The sequence below is a fragment of the Bos grunniens genome, chromosome 1 (assembly GCF_055505025.1).
Source record: "Bos grunniens cultivar Pamir isolate PY7600 chromosome 1, Bosgru_T2T1.0, whole genome shotgun sequence".
In the NCBI taxonomy this organism is placed as follows: Eukaryota; Metazoa; Chordata; class Mammalia; order Artiodactyla; family Bovidae; genus Bos; species Bos grunniens.
The window spans coordinates 84,114,476-84,122,406 of NC_141165.1; the positions used below are offsets into that span (position 1 = coordinate 84,114,476).

At 53.8% G+C, this 7,931-nt stretch overlaps 1 long non-coding RNA gene across 1 annotated transcript; it reads left to right on the plus strand.

Moving 5' to 3' along the window:
- Positions 1-5,354: 5,354 nt before the first annotated feature.
- On the plus strand, positions 5,355-7,931 carry LOC147379777 (uncharacterized). The gene is made up of 2 exons (XR_015169060.1): positions 5,355-5,595; positions 6,783-7,931. It is a non-coding gene; the product is annotated as an uncharacterized LOC147379777 (long non-coding RNA).

Consider the following 7,931-nt stretch of genomic DNA (forward strand, 5'->3'; position numbering starts at 1 on the left):
TTTAAGCAACGTTAGCCTCAGCTTTCTCATCTGGGGAATGGAGGCAATCCCTCCACCCTAGGGTTGCCACACAGGAATCCAACACAGATCCTCCACAGAGCACTGCCCCACCTGCAGAGTTCTTCCCGCCTTCCTCATCTTCTGGGTAGAATTTTGCATTCAATGACCTCGGAGCAGAAAATGTGCCTGAAGCCTCCCAGGTAGGGGAGAAGCATGCTCTTCTCATATTGTGGAGAGAGGCAGGGAGGACATGCTATCAGAGGCCATCCATCAAGGGGAGTGGGGAAGTCCTCCCTGCAGCTCCTTCTGCAGCTCAGAGGACACACATTCACCTCCCTCCATTGCTCCATCCCTTCCCACCAGCAGGAATGAACAAGCGCTCTCTGAGTAAACAGACAATAAATCACTAGCTGGGATCACACTCTTCCTCCAAAAGCAGCATCATTCAAGACCTCAGGCAGAGACAGCATGTGCTTGGAGGCTGAGCATTCCTCCCAAAACAGCCCAGCCAGTTTCCCCGGGGGTCCTTGGAGTAAATCCCATAGACTCTGCCAGCCCCACCTGGAGAGACTTAAACTAGAGCATGGGAGCTTTGGGCAAGGTGGGAACAGGATTTCCTGATAGACATCCTGGAATAGGTGACTGAGGTTATAGAATCTCTTTTCTCTGAGTTTTATGAAGCTGGTAGGAATTGGAGGCAGAGACACAAGAAATGTCTATACACATGCATGCACACACACACACACAGATACAGATTACACATCCCAAAGAAAAAGAAAGCAGAGCCTCCATCCACATGGAAAGCTGGACAATGGTGGGGACAGTCCACTTGGAGTCCAGAAGCCTGTCCCAGCTCCACTCTGCTGCCAACTGTGTGGTAACCTTGGGCCTGTCTCTGTCCTGCCCTGCACTAATTCTTGACCCACAAGAAGAGAGCATGAATCTCCTTGGTCCTCCTCCAGCTTCTGTTTCATGAGGCCCTGACTTCCAGCTGGGCTCTGGCCAGATGTGCGGCTGAGGCGGTAGGGAAACTGGTCCAAGCTTGCGGCTGCCTGGATCCCCAGGGTCGCCCCCAGGCCCTTTTCGAGGTCCAATTTGAGGCTCAGACCTTTACTTCCAGAGGCTCTGCTAGAAGGTGCAGGATCTGTACTGACCTTCCACATCTCTTCCCTGGCCTTCTGTCTGTAGGGACTGGTGCCTGGCAGGTGAAGTCTCCCGAGTCCTAGGGCAGTTGTTTCCAGCCAGTCCTGCTGGGTCAGAGACCCCAGGGTCAGGCTGAGCCCTAGAAGGACATCTGCCTCTGGCAAGGGGTCACTCATTAGATTCAAGGAGAGACTAGCATTTCTCAAATTAAACCAAACCAGCTCCCTTTGGAACCCAGCCATCACTCCTTCAACATTGCCTAACAGTGTCCAATCTTGCGTCTGGAACCCTGAGGGGCCCTACCAGGGACTTCTGAGGAATCAGCTTGAGAAGGGACATGCTGCAGACCAGCTGTGTGACCCTGAACGTGTCCTTTCCCTCTCTGGGCCTCGGTTTCCCCGTCTGTGCTGGCCTGGCTCCCTGTCATCTGCCCAGTGCTGATGGTCTGTGTCTCTTTCCAACACCCCAGCAGCCTCTCCCTCTTCGGGGGCTGCAGGGAATGCCCACCTCACTGGCTGGTCATGGTTGGGAGGGGGCAGGGGTGTCAATTGAAGGAACCAGGCACAGGCACTGAAGGTCAAGAAGAGAGCAGGAATCAAGCCTGCCTGTTGCTTCCCAGAATTACCTCCTCTCCTCTTCTTAAAATTATGAGCTGTTGAAGCCCAGAGAGTCATCAGCCATCATCCAGACCAGAGGTGTTCAGGCTGCTTTTACCCACAAAACCTTTCTCCAGATGAAATTTCACACAGAGGCCCAGAAAATCAAGCATGGGGGAGGGGAGCAATATCGGGTGAAATGGGAGTCTTTATGATAAAGGCAGCTCTGGCATGCCTGCTGGGAAAGCAACTCCAGGGACGTCCTCAGCCAGAGGGGAAGCCAGATAGGGAGAACATCACTGCACCTGACTGGGCAGTCTCCTCTAGAATAAACTCCCATCCTGGCTTCAAGGAAGGAGTTTTTTTTTTTTTTAACTAAATTTTCATCAACAACCAGAACTCACTCCTCACCACCACAGACAACGTTCCTTACAAAGAGAACTGCCTTGTCTGTCATATTCAAGGGAGGCAATCTCTGGCCCCATCTCTCCCACTCCTGCATATAAGAACATTATCAGGTTGAAATATCTGATCTACACACCTCAGATAAGAGAGAAAAGGAGTAGGCAACCGGGAACTGAGCTGAGGAGAGCCAGGGAGAAGAAAAACTCAGAAGGAGATAGGTAAGACTTGGTTCTTGCAGCTGAAGTGGAAGATCCAAGGATCTGGCCTTGGGGTACCGGGTCTGGGGGATTTCCGGGGACCTTCGGGGATCCTGATAAGGTAGGGGAGGGGCAGGGAGCTGCCGGGGAATGGGAAAGGACATTGCTGCCCCAGTCCGGTGGAATCTGGGAACCGATCTCGCGTTATCCAAGGAGCATGAACAAAGTCTGGATACTCAGGGTGAGCCCGGCGCCCTGCCTGGAGGAGGCGGGCAGCATGGCTGGCCGGGCGAAGCAACTTGTGCCGAGTGGCTGCAACGGACGCGTCTCCCCAGCACCGAGCACAGCCCTGACGTCAAGCGCGGTGGGGCCGCGGCCAGCTCTAACTAGGTACAGATGCACGGAGGAGGGCCGCCTCGGCCCGGAGCCCCTCCCGCGGGCCCCCCTCCCCCAGCCCGGCCCCTCCAGCCCCGGGCTGGGAGGAGTCTGAGTCGTCCGCCCGGCGGCCTCCCAGGCGGCGCAACAGCGCGCCCTAGTGGCCATGGCCCGGAGAGCGTGTCCAGGAGCCCCGCAGCCCTTGGTGTGGGTCTGACATCTTTGATACCTTCTAACACTCAGAGCAATTACATCTCAATCGTGGGAGGGACTTTTCAAAACCCCAGTGCCCAGGAGACACCCCACCTTAGTTAAATTATAATCCCTTGGAGCGGGACCTAGGCGCCAGTATTTTTTAAAACTCTTGAGGTGTTTGCTATGGTCCACCAAGTACAGTTCTGGTTCCCTTAAAGTAGTGGTTCTGCTACTGCTTTGAGCGTACATCAGAGTCACTTGGAAGGCTGTTAAAACAAGGATTGCCAGGTGCCGGCCTGGCAATACTGGAGTTTTCTGCCCCAGTGTGTCTGTGGTGGGGCCTTCCTAGCTCTAGCGGTTTCCTGGGTGATGCTGATGCTCTGATACCCAGGACCCACCTTGAGGACCCAGGGCTGAACTACCATGACTCACAGCGGGGCAGGGCACAGCACTGAGATCACCTGGGAACTGGCTGGAAATGCAGACTTGAGGCCCCGCCTCAGATCCACTGAATCGGAACCTACTGATAATCTAAATTATCAATTTGTACAATAGGATTAGAAGCACGCTCTAAACAACATTTTGTCAGGCCTCATAGGCTCAGACTGTGTTGAGTGCTGGCAAAACCTCTTCACATCCTCCCCAAAACCTCGGGATCAGAGAGCTGGATGGGAATTTCCAGATTACCTGATCCATTTCTCCTGCATGACAGATGGGGGAAAGCAAGGCCCCAAGAAGGGAAGGAACTTGCCAAGGGTCAGTCACCCTGGGCACCTCAAGTTTCATCTATTCATAAATATTCCCTCTCCTCCCGGGGAACAGTCCTGTGAGTTATGATTTCATTCATCCATGGGTCAGGCACCTCGAGCTCAAGGGAGCCTGAGGGGCCCAGGTCTTCCCTGTCCTGTCTGCTTGGCAGTACGCGGAGACAGGGAGTGGGAACACAGGCAAACTGCAGCACTGTGGGAGTGGCCTGCACAGGGTGACTCAGGAGGGGCCTGGCTTGAGAGCTGAGGGTCAGCCACCGACCTAAAGTGGATAGAGACTGACACCCATTTTTTTGCTCATGATTATTTTTCTGACTTCTCAGGAAAAAGACACAGATCCGAGGCCTATCTTACAGGCACCTGTCTTACAGAGGGGATATACCGGTCATCCGGTCTTTCCAAAGTGGAAGGGATGGAGGGCTCTGATCGCAGTTCACAGTGGATTTCTATCTGTCTGTTGTTGTTGTTGTTTGTCATGCAGGTACTCGAGGGGTACACAGAGTCCAGGTGGAGAGACTAGAGAAACATACAAATAAATGGCAGTGGAATAGATATCACAGGACTGGAGGTTCTGACGCCCATGGGAGTGGGAGGAGGGATGGCGTTTGGAGCAAATGGACGCTGGAGGGAGGCGCACTGTGGGTCCGGGAGGCTGTGTGGCCCTCAGAAGCAGGGCATGATGGACTTGGAATGTGCCCGAGTTTGGACCTCACACTCCTAACCACTCCACTCACTGCCTAGTCCTCAAAAGGTACAAAGGTGAGAACCGCACCCCCACCGTGTCCTGTCTGGGATCTGTAAACAGGATGTCTGACTGGAAAAGAAGCAGCTGAGGCTGAACAGAGATGGGGACGTGGGACTTTAAAGTTGATGAGTGTGGGTTCTATCCAGGATCCCATGGAAAGCCATCTGAGTTGTGATGCAGAAAACAGGCACTGATGGAAGTTTCAGGAAGACTCAGGCTTTCTAGAGTCCAGCAAATGGCTGATATGTAAAGCTCTAGCTTTAGAGCCTGTAGTGAGAGAACCACCAAAGTTCTCTATAAGATTATCTCAATTTTGAAGGGATAGATGCATTTTAACATTCTCCCTTCATTTCCATTCATTCCCCCAAAGCTGGGGATGTGGTGGGGGCGGGGGAATAAACAATTTGTAATTGTTAAATAAAAATGGGTAGGTGTTTGTTTTCCACTTGTGGTCTTTTACATTCCCAGCTACACCACCCTATTATCAGCTTTACAGAAAACAAAGAAACTGAAATTAAACATTAACCGGGGTCATTGAGAATGTCAGTGAAATGAACAGGCCTGGTGTTAGGAGAGGAGAGGCCCCTGACTCTGGCTGATTGTTCAAACAGGAAAGGGACCTGAGTGGGCCTCATTGCCAAAGGATTGGGAGGCCAGCCGATCCCAATAGCACTTTTCATTCCAGCTAAGCAAAGACTGAATGACCGTCTGTGTAAGGGCTAGGTGCCTGGGTACCAGGAGGGCTCTGACAGGGTTCCAGCCCTGAGAACCATAGCAGGACCTTTTTTGGCTGGGAGCGGGGGGGGGGGGGGGGGGGAACCAGGGGCGGAGGGGGGAGCTGCGCTGGGTTTTTGCTGCTGTGTGTGGGTTCTCTCTAGTTTCTGTGAGTGGGGACTACTCTCTAATGGTGGTGCTCCTCTTCTCGTTGCAGAGGCGTCTCTTGTTGCAGAGCATGGGCTCTAGGGCACAGGTTCAGTAGTGCTGTGCATGGGCTTCTTTGCTCCCTGGCATGTGGGATCTTCTCAGACCAGGGATCTAAACCCATGTGCCCTGCACTGCAAAGTAGATTCTCAACCACTGGACTACCAGGGAAGCCCAGGAGAAGGGTTCTTGAGGCAGATCCAGGGCCACGGAAGGCAGAATGGGGAGTGATGTGTTTCACCCTCAAAGAGGTAGGTAACATCTGCTGTGGGTCTTAAAGAATCAACAGACATTTACCCGTAGAAAGAGAGGATGGTCCAGGCAGAAGGAACAGGTGAACAAAGGGTGGAGGGCCACGCAGAGCATGTGTGGTGGGAGGAGGTGGGTGTGGAGGATGGCCAGGGCTGGAAGGTAGCATGGGACTAGACTGGAAACACCAGCTCTAAAGTTAGGTTTAATTAGAAAAGGTCTGGGGACCTTGTCTAAAGCCCCAGGCCACTGTGGAGGAAGGTGGGGTGGCAGGGTGTCCTTGTGGGAGGCTGCTGGGATCATCCTAGCAAGAGATGATGAAGACTTGCCCCAGGCTGCAGCAGAAGGGAGGGGTGACTGAGCTGAAGAGGATTCCAGAGGCACAGTCCTCTGACTCAGTGACTGGTTGTGTGAGGGGGAGGCGAGGGAGACTGAACACTCTGACCTGGTGCCATCCTGAGGGGGAAGGAGTGGTCTCAGTCAGGAGTTCAGCTGGGCCACAAGAAGCACACAAGTATCTCAAACAGAGGGGATTGGTTGCATACTGATGTAAAAGCTGAGAAGCCGCACAAGATGTTGAGGCTGCACAGAGGTTAACATGAGGAAAACCACTGGCACCACCTAGAGAAGGAGGGATGGAAGGGGAGGCAGTGTAAGGAGAGCTGGAAGGTCAGTCGAAACCGGATCAGGCCTGTGCAGTGGGAACTGGGGGCATGGAGGAGGCCCTGCTGGGGACGCTTCCCACAGCAGAGAGAGGGGAAGATCCTGGCCTCTCTCTGCCCACCTGCTAATGGCCAAGTACATGAAAGCCCAAAGACAGGAAATGCTGGCACAGGACTACTAGAGGCACCTGGGCGAGCAAAGATGAGTGCAGCCTAACATGGGAAGTGGGGGGCCTCCCTGGAAGCACACCCAGTGTGCACTGGAGACACAGGCTTAGGGCTGGAGGGGCAGGTGTCATCAGCATGACTCTGTTGGAGGTTTTCCCAGTGGAGGCAAAAGCTGACTCATGCCTGAGTCACACCGTCCCGAAGCTGAGCCTCGTGGGTGGGGCAGGGCAAGGGGGTGTCAGGTGGCTCAGTGAGATGCCAAGCCCCAAGGTCAGGAGAAAGGCTGGCCAGGAGAGGCTGTCAGACCACATCATCATCCACATCTTGATGCTCTCTGGGCCTTGGCTTCCCATCTGTAGAGTGGAGAGAATACTGCGCCCCCATCACTGGGAGAACAGAACCATACAGAAGCACTTTGTCGACATGAGGCTCTGTCTATGCCAGGAAGACCAGAATGACCAGGAGTCGCCAGGAACAACTGGGGCTCAGTGACACCGGGGCTGGGCAAGGCATTCAGGTTGTTTGCTGTGCCCCTGGGGATTCTGAGGTCACACATCCTGCAGAGAGGCCGCTGGCAAGTGCAGAACCCAAGCTGGCCCCACAGAACACAGGACTGGATGGGATCTTTGAATTCCCCTGGTGTTAGGAGCCTTGGCCTGGATCCCTGAAATGATGTGCAAGATCCTATAGGTACTTCTTTCCTGCGAGAGGGTCTGATTCTTAAAGGATTGACAACCACAGGGGCTGACAAACTACAGGTTAAGCCCCTCCACACTGCAGCCCCACCTCCAACCTGCCCAGCCCGCACCAGCAGCCCCAGTCATGGAACTCCTTGCGGTTGCCCCCAACGCTCCAGGCTTTTTCAAATCCTTGACCCTCAGAGGATGATGCCTCTGCACCTGGAATCTCTCTCCTCCCCTCTCCTCCAACACATTTTATTGTCTCCAGTCTTCAACACTCAGTTCAAGCATCACTCCCTCCAGAAAGTCTCCTCTGGCTTCCTGCCCCCTGGCCCCAGTCCTAGATGGACGTGGCAGATTGCATTCTCCAAAGACTCTGACGTACTTAGGCCATCTTGTAAGATCTCCTAGCTGTATGATGGATACACACTACTCCCATGGAGAGGAGAGTCTCTGTCCTCTCTCCTTGGATCTTGGATCTGGAGGGCAGGGTGGCTTGTGACTGCCCTGACCAATGAAGCACAATGATGCCTTCAGGGGCCAGGTCAGAAAAAGACAGCCCTCTGCCTGGTTCTCATTCATTTTCTCTCTCTCCCCTTCAATCTCTGGGTCCTCCTTGGACCAGTCACCATGCTGGGAAGAATCAGGGTCACAGAGAGAGCCACGGGCCCAGAGTCAGCGACCACATCAAGTGTGGACCTTCAGGTCACCCCTGGGAGGCCCTACCTAATGGTGTAGATGCAGACTGTCCCCACCAAGCTCTGTCTGTGTACTGGCCCCCAGAATCCCTGAGAGATAATAAATGATTACTGCTGGTTTAAGCCACAA